The sequence below is a fragment of the Phyllobates terribilis genome, unplaced genomic scaffold (assembly GCF_046119375.1).
Source record: "Phyllobates terribilis strain yellow unplaced genomic scaffold, ASM4611937v1 Scaffold_4__5_contigs__length_816908805, whole genome shotgun sequence".
Lineage (NCBI taxonomy): Eukaryota > Metazoa > Chordata > Amphibia > Anura > Dendrobatidae > Phyllobates > Phyllobates terribilis.
Window position 1 is genome coordinate 95,058,944 of NW_027362764.1, and position 17,013 is coordinate 95,075,956.

General features: G+C 42.8%; 1 long non-coding RNA gene across 1 annotated transcript; it reads left to right on the plus strand.

The window, feature by feature from the left end:
• Positions 1-7,250: 7,250 nt before the first annotated feature.
• LOC141264206 (uncharacterized) lies at positions 7,251-16,521 on the plus strand. The gene is made up of 3 exons (XR_012319827.1): positions 7,251-7,292; positions 7,818-7,883; positions 16,479-16,521. It is a non-coding gene; the product is annotated as an uncharacterized lncRNA (long non-coding RNA).
• Positions 16,522-17,013: the final 492 nt, after the last annotated feature.

Consider the following 17,013-nt stretch of genomic DNA (forward strand, 5'->3'; position numbering starts at 1 on the left):
CTGCAATACCCAGAGAGGTTGGCAAAACTAGGACTAATCAGCCTGGAAAAGAGAAGGTTGAGGGGGGACATAATAAATGTGTACAAATATGTTAGGGGACAGTATAGAGACCTTGCCAGGGATTTGTTCAAAAAGAGGGATATTACGGTAACAAGAGGGCATTCACTAAGACTGGAAGAGAAAAGGTTTCAGCACCAACATAGGAAGGGGTTCTTTACGGTAAGAGCAGTGAGAATATGGAATTCACTGAGTGAGGAGACGGTAATGTTGGATTCACTAAACCAGTTCAAGCGGGGACTGGATGCATTTCTAGATACCAGACAGATTTCAGCATATACTTAAAAATAGAATAAAATAGAAAATTGATACAGGGATTTATTCTGACTGCTGGTTTCAGAGTCGGGAGGGAATTTTTCCTCAGGTGAAGATTGGCTAAATCATTTGGGGTTTTTGCCCTCCTCTGGATCAACTGTAGCAATTACAGAACTAACACGTCGAACTTGATGGACGCAAGTCTTTATTCAGCTTTACAAACTATGTAACTATATGTAACTATGTAAGTACCTATTTTGTAATTAGTACTTATAAAAATGCCGCGAAAGCGTAAGTCTAACATTTCGCAAAGCTCTAATAAAGCCCGAGCTATGAAAATAATTAGACGTGATGAGACATCTCAATAAGCCGAGCAACGAAGGCTTGAGCAGGCGGTGCATTGTGCGGCACATAGAGCTGCAGAGACTCCAGAACAATCCCAAGCCCGACGTGAACGGAATGCGGAGTTTTTGGCATCTCAACGGGCTGCTGAAACTCAAGAACAGTCCCAAGCCCGACGTGAACAGCATGCGGAGTATCTGGCGTCTCAACGGGCTGCTGAAACTCCAGAACAGTCCCAAGCTCGACGTCAGCAGCAAGCGACTTACATGGCGTCCCAAAGAGCCACTGAAACTTATGAAATAGCCGAATCTCGCAGACACACTGTTGCTGAAAGGGCAGCACAGCGACGTCAGACATTTACAAGAAATACATGGATATTGTTTAATAAAGCTGCATTTGAGTATGACGAGACTCTTGATTATGAAACTCACAAGCTTATAAAAATAGAAGCAATGACCATAGATTGCAAATATTGTGGAGCTCTTAAGTGGAAAGAGGAAGCAGCAGGTATGTGTTGTTTGGGCGGGAAAGTAGCTCTTCCTTATATAGACGAGCCAGTTCAACCTTTAAAAGAGCTTTTCTCTAATGAAACTGATGAATCTCGCCTTTTTCTAAATAATATAAGAAAATACAACATGTGCTTTCATATGACGTCTTTTGGAGCAGATCAAATTGTCTCAATGCCAGGGTTTTGCCCGACCTTTACAATACAAGGACAAGTATACCACCGTATCGGTTCTTTAATTCCTACGTCCATTTCGCAACCACAATTTTTACAAGTTTATTTCATAGGTGACGAAGAAGAACAAATCAACAGGCGTACTGAGTGCGTGCAAAGCGTAGATAGAAACATAGTTAAAAAATTACAGCGAGTACTTCACGATCACAACATTTTGGTGCATGAATTTAAAACGGCTAGAGACAATGATCAATGACGATCATTTCAAAGTAGTGATTCACCCAGACCGTGTACCACGTGGTCAACATAAGAGACGATTCAATGCCCCTACTACAAATGAAATAGCTGCTGTAATAGTTAGTAGCGAACAAACTATGTCTCGGGACATCGTTGTGCAGCCGTGCGATGGTATGCTCACCAGGGTTCCCGATACACATAGATTCTATGACGCTCTCGAGTACCCAATCATTTTTTGGAAAGGACTAGAGGGGTACAGCATTGATATTCCTCAGATACATCAAATTACCAAACAAGCAATGCCAAGCAAAAAGGTGTCCTGCAAATATTTTTATGCCTTTCACTTGATGGTCCGTCGCAGTGATTTTAATTTGATGCTTAAGTGTAGGCTCCTACTTCATCAGTTTCTGGTCGACATGTATGTAAAGATGGAAAGTGAGCGCTTAAGGTTCATTTCTTTAAATAAAAAAAAACTGCGCGCAGAAAATTATATTCACTTGCAAGATGCAATAAGAAATTATGCGGATTTGGATCCAAATAACTTAGGTCAGATGGTGATTCTCCCGCCATCATTTGTAAATAGCCCGAGATACCTACACGAATACACACAAGATGCGTTCACATACATACGTAATTATGTTAGGCCTGATTTATTTATTACAATGACTTGCAACCCCGCTTGGCCTGAAATCACCAAAGAGCTTATGGCTGGTCAAAATTCAACGGACAGACATGACTTAACAGCTCGAGTATTTAGAATAAAAGTACAGAAGTTGGTAGCTCTACTTACAAAAGGTAACATATTTGGTGATATGCAATGCTTCATGTACTCGATCGAGTGGCAAAAGCGAGGTTTGCCTCATGTGCACTTACTGCTGTGGTTAAAGGAAAAATTGCATCCGAACCAAATTGCGAAATCATATGTGCTGAGATACCAAACCCAGAAACCGATCAAAAGCTCTATGATACAGTGACAAAGAATATGATTCACGGGCCATGTGGTACATTCAATTCTTCATCGCCATGCATGAAGGAAGGAAAATGTACCAAAAAATATCCGAGGAAGCTTTTAAAAGATACTCAAACCAATGACAAAGGTTATCCTTTGTACAGGCGCAGAGCACCAGAGAATGGTGGACGCACGACGATTATAAAAACCCGTAGAGGAACACAGGAAATATTGGTGGACAATAGCTGGGTGGTCCCATATTCTCCACTCTTATCAAAAAATTTTAATTCTCATTTAAATGTAGAGTCCTGTATTACGGTACAGGCGATAAAATATATTTGTAAATATATTAATAAGGGTAGCGACCAGGCTATTTTTAACATCCGTCAGCAAGGGAATGTTAACATTGACCCAAGAGATGGGGTGCAGACCTTTAGAACCGGCCGATATGTTAGTAGTAACGAAGCAGCGTGGCGGATCTTAGGTCTGCCTCTGCATGAGAGACACCCAACCGTCACTCATCTCGCGATTCATTTACCGAATGGCGAGAGGGTTTACTTTACGGAAAATAATTTTAGAGAGAGATTAGAAGCACCACCTAAAACTACACTAACTGCATTTTTCCTGTTGTGCCAAAGTGATACGTTTGCAAAAACATTACTTTACATTGACGTGCCTCGCTACTATACTTGGAATGTGGCACGGAAGCAATGGAAACGTCGTTTACAAGGAACACCTGTCGATGGCTGGCCAGGTGTGAAGGGAGGAGACGCTCTAGGTCGCATTTACACGGTGCACGTTAGCAATTTTGAATGTTATTGCTTGCCTATGCTGCTGAATGTAATAAGGGGTCCAACCAACTTCTCGGATTTAAAAACATTTGAAGGTCAAGAACTTGCAACTTTTTGGCAGGTGTGTGAGAAGATGGGGTTGTTGGAAGATGATAACCACTGGGATACCACCTTAGAAGAGGCCGTGCTATGTCGCTCCCCGGCGCAAATAAGAGAGCTGTTTGCCATATTGATATGCACTTGCGGCTTATCCAATCCTCTACAACTCTGGCACAAGTATAAAACTGCGTTATCAGAGGATATCATGCACAGATTGGAAAAAATGGATCACGTTAACGATGATCTCTGTTTCAATGAGGCATTGGGGCTTATCGAGGACAAAATATTAATAATTTCTGGAAAGAAATTGTCCGATTTTGGTCTACCCTCACTGCAGCGTAGAGGAGAGCTGTCGAACGAGTTGATAAAAGAGCTAAGCTATGATACCAACCAGTTAGACGCTCACGTTTGCGAAACTGAGCCACGTTTGCTACCTGATCAAAGAGAGATTTATCACAAAATAGTAGGACGAGTTGAGAATGGTGAAGGCGGACTTTTTTTCCTTGATGCCCCGGGTGGTACAGGAAAAACTTTCTTGCTTAATTTACTTTTAGCAAAAATTCGTAGCGGTCATAACGTTGCATTAGCTGTGGCTTCCTCTGGAATTGCTGCAACATTGCTAAGCGGTGGACGGACGGCACATTCAGTCTTTAAATTACCTCTTAATCTGGTGAACGAAGAAACTCCATCGTGTAATATCAGCAAGAGCAGCGCCAGTGGCCTCCTGTTGCAACAGTGCAAACTAATCGTGTGGGACGAGTGCACAATGTCACACAAACGCGCCATCGAAGCTCTTGATCGTTGTCTACAAGACTTACACAGTAAACAAACAATAATGGGTGGTGTGGTTGTTTTATTGGCTGGGGACTTTAGGCAAACTTTGCCTGTCATCGAGCGAGGCACTGCAGCAGACGAAATTAACGCATGTCTGAAATCCTCATATTTATGGACCAAAGTTGAAAAGCTGCACCTCACCACCAACATGCGTGTCCAGTTATTCAGTGATCTAGAGTCGGGCGCGTACGCTGAGAAACTGCTCGAGATCGGTGAAGGTCGAATCGAAACTGACGAAGAAGGTATGGTTCTACTCACTAACCAATTTTGTCATGTTGTGGATTTGGAAGACGCACTTATTGCTCAAGTTTTTCCAAATTTGCAACAAAACATCCACGATGAAAATTGGCTATGTGAAAGAACTATACTAGCACCAAGAAATGAAACAGTTGTGAAAATCAATAAAATTATCTTGGACCAAGTAACCAGCGATGCAACAACCTACAACTCCATCGACACAGTCATGTCATCTGAAGACTGTACGAGCTACCCCGTGGAGTTTCTTAACTCTTTGGAGCTATCCGGGGTCCCATCTCATAAGCTCGAATTAAAGGTCGGTATACCGGTTTTATTAATGCGCAACTTGGACGCCCCGAGATTATGTAATGGCACTAGATTGCGAGTCACTGAACTAGGCAGGCAAATTGTAAAGGCCACAATTTTAACTGGAGAAGCTAAGGGTGAAAATATTCTTATACCACGCATCCCAATAATACCCAATAACTTACCCTTTAATTTCAAACGTTTGCAGTTCCCACTTAAAGTTGCATTTTCAATGACCATCAATAAATCGCAAGGGCAAACTTTGAAGGTAGCGGGGATACATTTAGGCACGCCCTGTTTTTCCCACGGTCAGCTATACGTAGCTTGCTCACGTGTTTCTAAATCGCAAAATCTACATATTTTCGCTGAACAAAAGAAATCAAATAACATAGTTTACAGGAGTATATTGCAGTAAAAACACATAGATAAATTACCTGCAGATGTCCATTATTCCAATTACATACTAATTCTTTACTAACACGAACAATATTAAACGCAAGTAACTTCAGTCCGTCCTGTTTATTAATCAGTGTTTAGTAATCCGTTTGTGATGAAATTTGATATGGATAATTTCAAGCCTGGGGAAGGACATAGGGCTACTTTTTATAAACACACCATACAGGCGAAGATTATATAAAACTGTAAACCTGATTGACTGACACACCTAGCGGTCAACGCACAGCCGAAACCACTGAACTTAGCATCTTCAAATTTGCAGATAGGTTCTATTATAGCTTAAATGAGCACTAAGAAAGGAATTTTGATAATTCCACCCTCAAGAGTTTCCCTCTTCATATTATAGGGGTTCAAAGATTGTATGGAATCCGTCAGTTTTGAAGTTAGACATCTGAAATTTTGGATGTACGAGTAACTAAATAAGATTATTTTTTTTTACTATTAAAATTATTTTTTTTTACTATTAAGATTATTTTTTTTTACTATTATAATGATCTGTCACGAAACTTAATGTGGCAGACCAAATTCCACGCGAGCGAAGCCGCGGGTAAAAGCTAGTAGTATATATTTTTAGATCTGTGTGAGAAGCTAACTTTGAAAGAATTTCTAACACTTTTTGGTTCAGAAAAGAGGCAGAGAATTCTCAAGTTTCAAGGGTTAATCCATTGCTCATTTAATGCCTCTCTGTGATGTAACGCATTGGTTTCCATTACAGAATTACTGCCCCACATCCTGCAGTTGTCTGTCTAAAGGGGTAAATATATGTCAGAAAGGAGATAATAAAGAGAATGACATAAAAGGGACAAGGAATGGAAAATGGCCATTGAATTCAATGTCTCCTAAGTGCACATTTACCCCTTTAGTATCATTCTGTTCAGTGTCTACTTGGCCTATTTACAATTTATTGCTCCTTTGGCATCCAAATGGCACAGAAGAGCGCTAAGAAATGAACAAGTGACAAGTGGACATTAAGGAGGCCATCTATTTATATTCTCTTAGTGTCACAATATCACCGTTCATTATATTTTGGATGCAGTGATTGACAGCTCGGTCATCCAATCTGGTACAGTAGCGTGCTGAGCTGTCTGTGCAGTGATTGACAATTCGGTCAGCCAGTGTGATGCAGGGGCGAGCTGAGCTGTTTATGCAGTGCTTTACAGCTCCTGGGAGGTGCTGTGATCCCTTCAGGTGTTTCAGTGATTACTTAGCTACTTAACTGAGCTGTCTGGCCCAGCTAGCTGCCATTCGTAGCATTCTGCTCTGCGTGGCTTGTTCCTCTGTGCCTTGTTCTCAGCATTCTGACTTTCTGATGTTTTGTTGACGGACCCTGGACTTTCCTATTGACTACTCGTTTGTATTAACACTTTTTGCTTTGATCCGCTATCTTCCTGGTATTCTGACCTCGGACCATTACCTGACTTTGCCTTCGTCTCTTCCCTCTGTTTATGACGTACTCTCCTAGCTCTAGACCTTGGACTCCTTGGCTACCCCGACTCAAGGCTTGTCCATGAGAAGTGACTCAGCTTCCGACTTTTGTATTAATGCAGCCCCTTTGCCCCACTGCCATAGAAGGAGAAGGCTGCTGTAGTTTTCCATTTTACGTCCTAACTCCTGACTGCGGATACTGACCAGGGTGATGTAATAATTGTGCTGAACTGTACTACTATTTACTGTACAATCCGCAGTGCTCTTAGTAGTGCCACCTACTGGGGCTGTGCCCAACTCTCTCCTGGAAAATTCTAAATTCATCAGTAAAATCTCCTCTGTAAATGAATGGTCTAATTATCTTCACTAGGATGTGTTAATTGCTTTGATCACAGTATATTTCTTACCAGGTTTTCCAAAATCACAGTAAAAACACTGCAGTTTTGCAATGATTTTGGAAACCATTGCAAAAATGCACCATGATTGCAATGCGTGGACCCTCTTTAACCCTCATTGATAAAGAGTTATGTTATGTGTTTAGTAGAGAGGAAGAGGAAGGAGGAGATTACATCTATAATGAAGTGATAGTGAAAGAGGAAGACAACAAAGAGGATAACATCGGACTGTAAGTAGCGAGACAGTAAGATACATAGATATTATTGGCTGTATATGATTTTAGATGTTTAACGAATGATTTGTTATGGGTACAGAAGGTCCAGGCTGGGCTTCGTAGGAGATAACACATGGTAGACACGGAGGCATCCAGTAGACCCCTAGCTGCAATAATAACCAATTGGCACCCTACGATCCCCTTGCGTGGGGGCCAGATGACCATGCAAAGTGACAGCCGCTGTGTTAAAGACCCTTTTTAACACTGCTGTCATACTTCACAGCAGCATTTAAAGGGTTAAACTAATGCAATCACGGCTAGCTCCGATTGCATCAGTTACTGTTGAGTGGCAGCAATGTAACAGAGCCATCACCGGCGCTGCAGGGAGCAGACTCAACGCTTGAGCCCACGCCATACAGAGATATTGTGCCCTCGATAAGGAGTTAACTATACTTCCCCACTCTTCATATAACTCTGTGTCCTATGAATGTCAAAGTAGATTATATATGATTTATATGACTTATTTTATGTGTTTGATAGTGAGGAAAATGAGAGCGAGGAAGAAGAGAAAACAACTTGGAAGAGTGAGAATTGTAGTGTGATTAGGTAAGTGGAGAGTGTGAGACTACATATATAATAGGTGATATATACTTACAATATAGAACATTGTATACTTATATTTATGGCACTTTCAGTCACTTGGTATAAAATATGGCTGCATATACATAATGAAAACTGATGGAGGAGCCAAAAACAAAAGACCATTGAGGTCAGATTCTTTATTCAAGAGCATTTCTCTACTGTCTATAAAGTTGTGACCCATTTCTATTCCTCCATTCTATAAAATTCAAGTAAGTAACATCAGGGAGGGACCTAGAGCTGATTAGGACCTTTCCAGGTAACCTCCAGCTTTCTGTCCTGCACCGATCATTGTCGAGCAGGAGAGAGAGACTTGTGCAGCTCTCTTCCTGCACATGTCTCTCTTTCCCTCCACATCCTCTCAGGCCAACTTGCTTTCTTTATTTCAGTCCCTATGGCTGACGCGGCTGTAGTTCTGTGAAAAGGATAATGAATGTCAATTGGTGAGAATGGGGATAATGAACGGAAGGTCACAGAAGCAGCAATAAACTATTTACTATACAAGATGCAGTGTTCCGGCGATGGGATGGGACATCTACTAAAAATGTGCAGAACTCTGCACGTTGCTTTTTTGCTTTGTTTTATGAATTCAATTATAAAAACACTGCAAATAAAAAACACCTGAATTTGGTCTATGTTATGTGTCCAATAGTGAGATAGAAGAGGGAGAAGTGATTATAGAACGTGTAACATCAGAGAGAGGAGAGGAAAATGGCGGAAAAAAGAACATCGGACTCTAAGTAGAGAGACGGTGACATATACAGATATTATAGATTGTATATGATTGTAGATATTTAATAGTAAATGGGGAATGACTTGTTATAACTGGGTATAGACTAAGGAGGATGTAAAACATGGCTGTACATATACCTGAGTATCAGAGGCTTATTGGGGGCTAATGATTTAGGGGGCCCCTACACCAGGGTTGTAGTAAACACAATGTTCTGAGCCCCTGGTCTTCACTGAGCAATGAAGCCACAATTTGGCCATTGGGGATTGAGGACAGTTGAAATGAGGGCCACTGTGACTAATAAAGATGAAGGTAGAGGCGCTGATAGGTGGTGCAGGGAAATGGAGGTCTTCCAACTGCTGCAATGAAACCTAACTGGTAGACAACCTGAGAAACCGGTGATCACTGTCTCTGTCATCTAGGCACCTAAACCTAAAATGAATGACTAGAGATTTGGACTTGTGCAGCCTCTCTGCCCTGGTGCCGGAGAAGGAGAAGGCTGCCGTGGTCTTATGCCCTGACTCCAGTCACCAGATACAGACCGGCGTGATGTCATCATTGTGTTCCCATGGGTACTACGTTTTTCCAAATTCATTTATTAAATGCTTTGGTTCTGCAGTTTGGAAAGTCACTGTAAGAAATTCCCATCATTACATTGTATGAACTTACTCTATCACTCGCTTATAAAGGAGTAATTACTATAATGGTCATTTATGGGACAGTTACAACATATAGTCTATGTTATGTGTCCAGTAGTGAGGAAGAGGATGGAGAAGTGAACGTGGATTGTATAATAGTGATAGGAGAGGAGGATGAAACCGGATATAACACCGGACTGTAAGTAGAGAGATAATGATTAGTGACATATACAGATATTATGGGATGTATACAATTTTAGATGTTTATTAGTAACTGATAAATGACTGATTATGACTGGGTAGAGATGGAGGAACATCATATACTCGGCTCTAGCTCTACCCATGTAAAGGGTTCAATGTATGCTATTTTGGAAGAAATAGGGGCATGAACAAAAATACACAGAAGGATCAATAAACGAAATATGGTCACAGAATTCATCACCTCCTACATGCCCCGTTTGGCCCTTTGGCACCCTCTTGGTGAAGATAATTCCCAGTTTATTGCTCATATAGCACCTAAATGGCACAGAAGAGTATTACAGGGAATCTGTCAGTAGCATCAACCTTCCTAAGCCGTCTATATGGGCATACAGGTCAAAGAAAGTTTTCTCTGGAATAAAGGAAGAGTCAGACAGCCGTATAATTTGGACGAGGATCACAACACAATGGTCGGACTGGCCGGCAGATTTCCCACCCGAGCTTGATATCATGTATTTCTATACTGCTGTTATGCTCAGGTTGGGAGAGCCACTGGCTAGTCTGAGCATTGTGTTGCGATCCTCGTCAGCATTATACGGCCATCTTACTCTTCCAAAAGACATCGGATAGCAGATATCAAGGTATCATTTTATTCAGCGTCCTATGACCTACATGCCCATATAGACGACTCAGGAGGGTTAATTCTACTGATAGATTACCTTTAAAAAAGCAAGAATGAATGACATGTGGGCACTAAGGAGGCAATGATTTTTGTGCCCATTTGGCTATTATACCCCCATTAATTATCCCATTTATTTCTATTCGGTGCCCGAATGTCCTCATTTAATCACCTTAAGCTCATGATGACTGACTTAGGCATTGTACTTGTGCTGCCCTCTATGGACTGAGAAGGAGACGGCTGCTGTAGTGTTTTGTCTTACGCCAGGGGTCACCAACCTGTAGGTCGAGAGCCACATGTGGCTCGCAGGCCATGATGTGTGGCTCGCGGCTGTCTGCAGGAGCTGGATGTGGCTCATGACCCTCTCTCATAGCTGAATGTGGCTCTCAAAGTCAGAAAGGGGACCTCTGTCTTACGTCCTAACTCCTACTAACTGCAGACACAGACCGGTGTGATGTCATTATTGCGCTGACCTGTATCACTATTTACTACACAACACGCAGTCCTCTTACTCTTAAAAGCGCCACCTGCTGGAGCCGTGCAGTACTGTGCGCAGTCCTGTAATGTTCGGAATTTGTCAAAAAAATCTTACACCTATTCATGAACGGTGGATTTATCCGAAAAAATGTACCATGATTGCATTGCATGAACCCACATTAACACTCCCCGTAAAAGAGCAAATACAACAGTGGTCAGTTATAAGAGCGTTACTACATATAGTCTATGTTATGTGTCCAGTAGTGAGGAAGATGTTATGATCTGCTACAAGTACTAAGGAAAGACAGGAGATCTGTCCCTACAATAGAACTAAACTGGATCCCTACGATGTAACGGGGAACCTGATCCTGCGATCAGACCCGCTAAAGTCCTCGGCTAATCTGTACGAAGACCTATAGATGCAAGGGAGGGATCCCTACAAGAACTAGGGACTGGGATAAAGTTGGACACCTCCTAGCAGAAATTGTAGCAGTCAAAGACAAACACACAACAAAGAACATAGAGGTCCGAAGACCTAGCAAAACTAACAGAGAACGGTAACAGAGCACCAAGCTAGCTCAAGAGTAGTAAATACAATGAAGTCCATCAAGGCCAGGAGGGCGGAGCCGGATTAAATAGGCAAAAATGGTCATGTGACCAGCAAACTAGAAAAAACCTAACAGGAGAGTTCTAACAGTACCCCCTCTTCTAAGAGGATCCTCCGGATCCCCTAGGACCGGGCTTATCAGGAAACCTCCTGTGAAACGCTCTGACAAGTCTGGAAGCAGAAACATCATCCGCCCTCACCCATGAGTTAACCTCGGGTCCGAAACCCTTCCATGCGACGAGATACTGCAAACTCCCTCTATACCGTTTAGAATTTAGGATGCGGGAAATTTCATATTCCCCGTCCTCCACCACCGGAGGAACAGTGGCAGAGGCGTCACCAACCGACACATCAGCTTTTTTCAACAGAGAAACATGAAACACCGGATTAATCTTCCTAGGAACCTCCAACCTAACAGCAGATTGGTTAACTATCTGAAGCACCTTAAAGGGCCCTACAAACTTGGGACCCAATTTTTTCGAAGGAATCCTCAATAGCAGATTCTTAGAGGACAACCAAACCATGTCACCAATAGCAAACGAAACCTCTTGCCGTTTCCTATCAAAGTACCTCTTAGATTTTTTTTTAGCCTCCTGAAGATCATCACGCACATCCGTCCAAACTCTCTCCAAATCACCGGAAAAACTCTCCTCCTCCGGCACAGCCGATACCAATTTGGACAATGACCCAAAAGACGGATGTCTCCCAGTACAACAAAAAAAAGGCGAACACCCAGCAGAAGAGGATGTATGGTTGTTAAGAGCAAATTCAGCAAGTGGCAGAAACTCAGACCACCCCTCTTGATTGTCTGCCACAAATCAACGCAAGAACTGCTCAACATCCTGGTTCTTTCTTTCTGTCTGGCCATTAGACTCAGGATGATATCCGGATGAAAACGACAAATGAACTCCCAACCTGTCACAAAAGGCACGCCAAAAACGAGCCACGAACTGAGGTCCCCTATCAGAAACAATGTCAGTAGGAACGCCATGTAGTCTGACAATTTCCTTGACAAAGGCCTTAGCGAGTGTCTTAGCGCAAGGCAGTTTGATGAAGGGAACCAAGTGACACATCTTGCTAAAACGGTCCACGACCACCCAGATGACCGTGAAACCTTCAGAGGGGGGAAAGTCAGTAATAAAGTCCATAGCCAGATGTGTCCAAGGTGCACTAGGAACCTCCAGAGGGCAAAGCAACCCCGCAGCAGGAGCATGCGAAGACTTAGATCTAGCACACACAGTACATTGACGCACCCACTTAATGACTTCCTTCTGCCATCCAGGCCACCAAAAACTGCGACCCACAAGTCTCTTGGTCTCAGAAATTCCTGGATGACCTGCCAACCGAGACTCATGACACTCAACAAACAAATCTCTCCTAAAGGTCCTAGGCACAAACAACCTCCCATGGGGAGTGTTAGATGGAGCATTCTCCTGTACTTTAAGAATCTCATCTTCCAAAACGGAGTCCAAAGCAGCAATCACAACACCTTCTTGTAAAATGCTCTCCTCCTCCTCCTCAGCACTGACCATGGGAGAAAAGCTGCGAGACAAAGCATCCTCTTTAACATTCTTGGTACCCGGGATGTAAGTAACAGAAAAATTAAACCGCGAGAAAAAAAGTGCCCACCTAGCCTGACGGGCATTCAAGCGCTTGGCAGCATCAAGATAGATCAGATTTTTATGATCAGTGAAAACCTGAATGGGAAATTCAGCACCTTCCAAGAGATGACGCCAGTGTTCAAATGCGAGTTTAATAGCCAGCAATTCCCGATTACCAATATCGTAATTAAGTTCAGTCTCAGAAAGTTTTTTTGAAAAAAAGGCACAGGGATGTACTCCATCCTTGCTTTCCTGAGACAACACCGCACCAACCCCCACAGAAGAAGCATCAACCTCAACCAAAAACGGCTTAGTCACATCAGGCTGCATAAGGATGGGAGCAGAGCTCAACCTCTCCTTAAGAAACACAAAAGCTTCAATGGCCTCAGAAGTCCACTGAACCGCATTAGCACCTTTCCTAGTGAGATCGGTCAGCGGTTTGACAATAATAGAAATTTTTTTTATGAATTTTCTGTAATAATTGGCGAAACCCAAAAACCTCTGTATCGATTTCAAACCAATAGGCCTAGGCCATTCCTGCACAGCTTGAACTTTTACCAGGTACATCTCAAAGCCCTCGCTGGAGATAATGTAACCCAAAAAACTAATTCTCTGTACAGCGAACTCACATTTCTCCAGCTTAGCAAAAAGCGAATTGTCCATTAATAACTGTAAAACCTCACGTACGCTCCGCCAATGAGACTCCAGATCAGGCGAATAAATCAGAATGTCATCCAAATACACAACCACATTTTTGCCGATCAAAGGTCTAAGGATGTCATTAATAAGATTCTGAAAAAATGCTGGAGCATTGGTAAGACCAAAAGGCATAACCAGATTCTCAAAATGACCCACAGGAGTGTTAAAAGCAGTCTTCCATTCATCACCCTCCTTCATGTGCCACAAATTGTATGCCCCCCGGAGATCAATTTTAGAGAACCACTTGGCCCCCACTAACTGGTTAAACAAATCAGGAATCAATGGCAGTGGGTAAGGATTGCGTACAGTAATTTTATTAATCTCACGAAAGTCCAGACAAGGACGTAAACCGCCATCTTTTTTTTTAACAAAAAAAAATCCAACAGCCACAGGAGACTTGGAAGGCCTAATGTGACCGGCGGCCAAGCTTGTCTGTATGTATTCCTCCAAAGCCTTTCTCTCAGGAATAGTAAGATTAAATAAACGACTTTTAGGAAGAGTCGCTCCAGGGACAAATTCAATGGTACAATCATAGTCTCTATGGGGAGGCAAAATTTGTGACTCCTCCTCAGAAAAAACTCTCCAAAAATCCTGAATAGGTACAGGTAATTCCCCTTTTTCCACCGCAGCAATACGTCCGTTACAACACTTGTCATAACATTTAGGGCTCCAGGACTTAATTTCATTGGTAGACCAATCCAGTACAGGATTATGCAATTTTAACCAGGGCAACCCCAATATTACTGGAGAAGGCAAATTATTCAATACTACCAAATCCAAATTCTCTTGATGAACACCATTAATAGTGAGGGGAAATTCACAGACCTTGTGAGTAACACTCTTCAAGGGAGAGCCATCAACAGAAACCACAGCAATAGGGGATGACAAAGGTTTAGGTTTAAATGTAAGTTTTTCCAAGAATCCCCCATCAATCACATTCAGAGTAGAACCACAATCCACAAATACCCGAAATTCAATTAATTCTTCCTGAGCAGCGGTAGTAGCAGATAGGAATACTCCCTTTGTATTTAAGCAGGCTATACGTGCATAACTGACCATTTTTTTTTCTTTGTTCATACGAAGCGCACAGTTCTTAATAAAATGACCAGAATTTCCGCAATAGAAGCACAAACCTTCAGAAAGCCTGCGGTCTCTTTCCTGAGAGCGGGGTGTCATCGCCCCAATCTCCATCGGCTCTCCTTTGTCAGCACAGACCCTCTCAGGACTCGGAGCTGACATAGCAGAGGATTTGCTCTCATTAACCCTTGCACGCAGTCTCCTGTCCACCCGTATAGCTAATTGCATTGCCTCCTGCAAGTTTCCAGGTGTGGGATAAGCAATCAGCAAATCCTTAACCCTTTCACCTAGCCCTGCAAGAAACAAGCTTTTCAAAGCTGAATCGTTCCACCCCACCTGGGCAGACCACCGACGGAAGTGAGAACAATACTTTTCCACATTACCTGATCCCTGCCTCAAAAGTCTCAATTCAGACTCAGCAGATGAGACACGATCAGGATCATCGTACAACAAACCCAAAGCAGAAAAAAAACTATCCACTGATCTAAAGCACGGATCACTAGGTTGGAGAGAAAAAGCCCATCCCTGAGGATCCTTGCGCAAAAGTGACATTATGAACCCTATTCGCTGTGATTCATCACCAGAGGATCCGGGTCTTAAACGAAAATACAATAAACAAGCATTTTTAAAAGAAAAAAAATCTTGTTGTTCACCAAAAAATAGATCAGGCAGACGTACCTTTGGCTCTACCAAATGTGCTCCAGAACAGCTACTCACGTGTTGTTGGAGCTCGGCCACCTCCAGAGAGAGTCCCTGCAAGCGTTGAGCCAAATCTTGAACCGAGACCATGATGGAAACTGGAGGTCTTTCCTTAGAGAATTTTTTTGGGCTGGACTTACTGTTATGATCTGCTACAAGTACTAAGGAAAGACAGGAGATCTGTCCCTACAATAGAACTAAACTGGATCCCTACGATGTAACGGGGAACCTGATCCTGCGATCAGACCCGCTGAAGTCCTCGGCTAATCTGTACGAAGACCTATAGATGCAAGGGAGGGATCCCTACAAGAACTAGGGACTGGGATAAAGTTGGACACCTCCTAGCAGAAATTGTAGCAGTCAAAGACAAACACACAACAAAGAACATAGAGGTCCAAAGACCTAGCAAAACTAACAGAGAACGGTAACAGAGCACCAAGCTAGCTCAAGAGTAGTAAATACAATGCAGTCCAGCAAGGCCAGGAGGGCGGAGCCGGATTAAATAGGCAAAAATGGTCATGTGACCAGCAAACTAGAAAAAACCTAACAGGAGAGTTCTAACAGAAGAGGAGGAAGACGACCGCAGCGCAGAGACCACCACACTGTAAGTAGTGAGATAGTGACATATACAGATATTATAGGCTGCATATGATTTAGTAGCTAATGAATGACTTGTTATCACTGGGCAGAGACTGAGTAGGATATAAAATATGGACGTACATATTGGGGGGGGGGGGTTATTGACTTAGGGATCCCCTACACCAGGGTTATAGTAAGAACAATTTTCTGAGCTCCTGGTCTTGTCTGATTAGCGATGCCGCTTCAATATGGCCATGGGGCACTGAATACAGACACTGGCCCCTCTACCTTCAACCTTGGTAGTCAAAGCGGCCATCAGAAAAACCATTTCCAGTGCTCCATGGCCACTTCGGAGAGGCAAGAAAAACGTGGATTTTTCTGGAATAAGACATCGGATCGCAGATATCAAGGTATCATTATATTCAACTTCCAGTGACTTACCTTCCCATATAGATGGCTTAGGAGGGACGATCCTACTGACAGATTTTTTTTTAAGTCATTGCATTTATTTAGGAGAAACACTAGATGATATTTTCTATGTATCTCTGTTTCTAATGAAAATTTAATTTAATTTACAGGCCAAATGTTAAGACAGCGTGGGCCGACACAGAGCCAATCCCGTAAGTAATAAGAGCAATCATGGCGGCATTTTGTCCAATGAGACCTTGGCAGGGTCGGACTGGGGTGCCTAGGGCCCACCAGGGGAACTGACTCTAGGGGCCCACACTGCAGCCCACCATAAACGGTTTTATTACTTGTTATGCTTGTCTATAATGCACTATAGTTACATGATTGGCTGCGCTGTGGAGCACCAAGCGGCAGGACTTTGTTCGAACAGTCATTCCGTCCTGCCAGAGTCCCTTTAATGGTAACTTGTCACCTTGGCTTGAAAAACGCTATTTATCTGCAGATATAGGGGTAATCTGCAGGTAAATAGGGTTTAAAGCCTGGCTAGACGGCTTAATGGAAAACCGTTGGCTACACGGAGAAAATTACGTTTTATTCTCCCTGCCGCCACTCACTTCCTGTCATAGGATCGGTGCAAGGAGGGAGACATTACAGTCACTGCGAACTACAAAGTGAGGGTGCTGCAATAACGTCCGGCACCTGGAT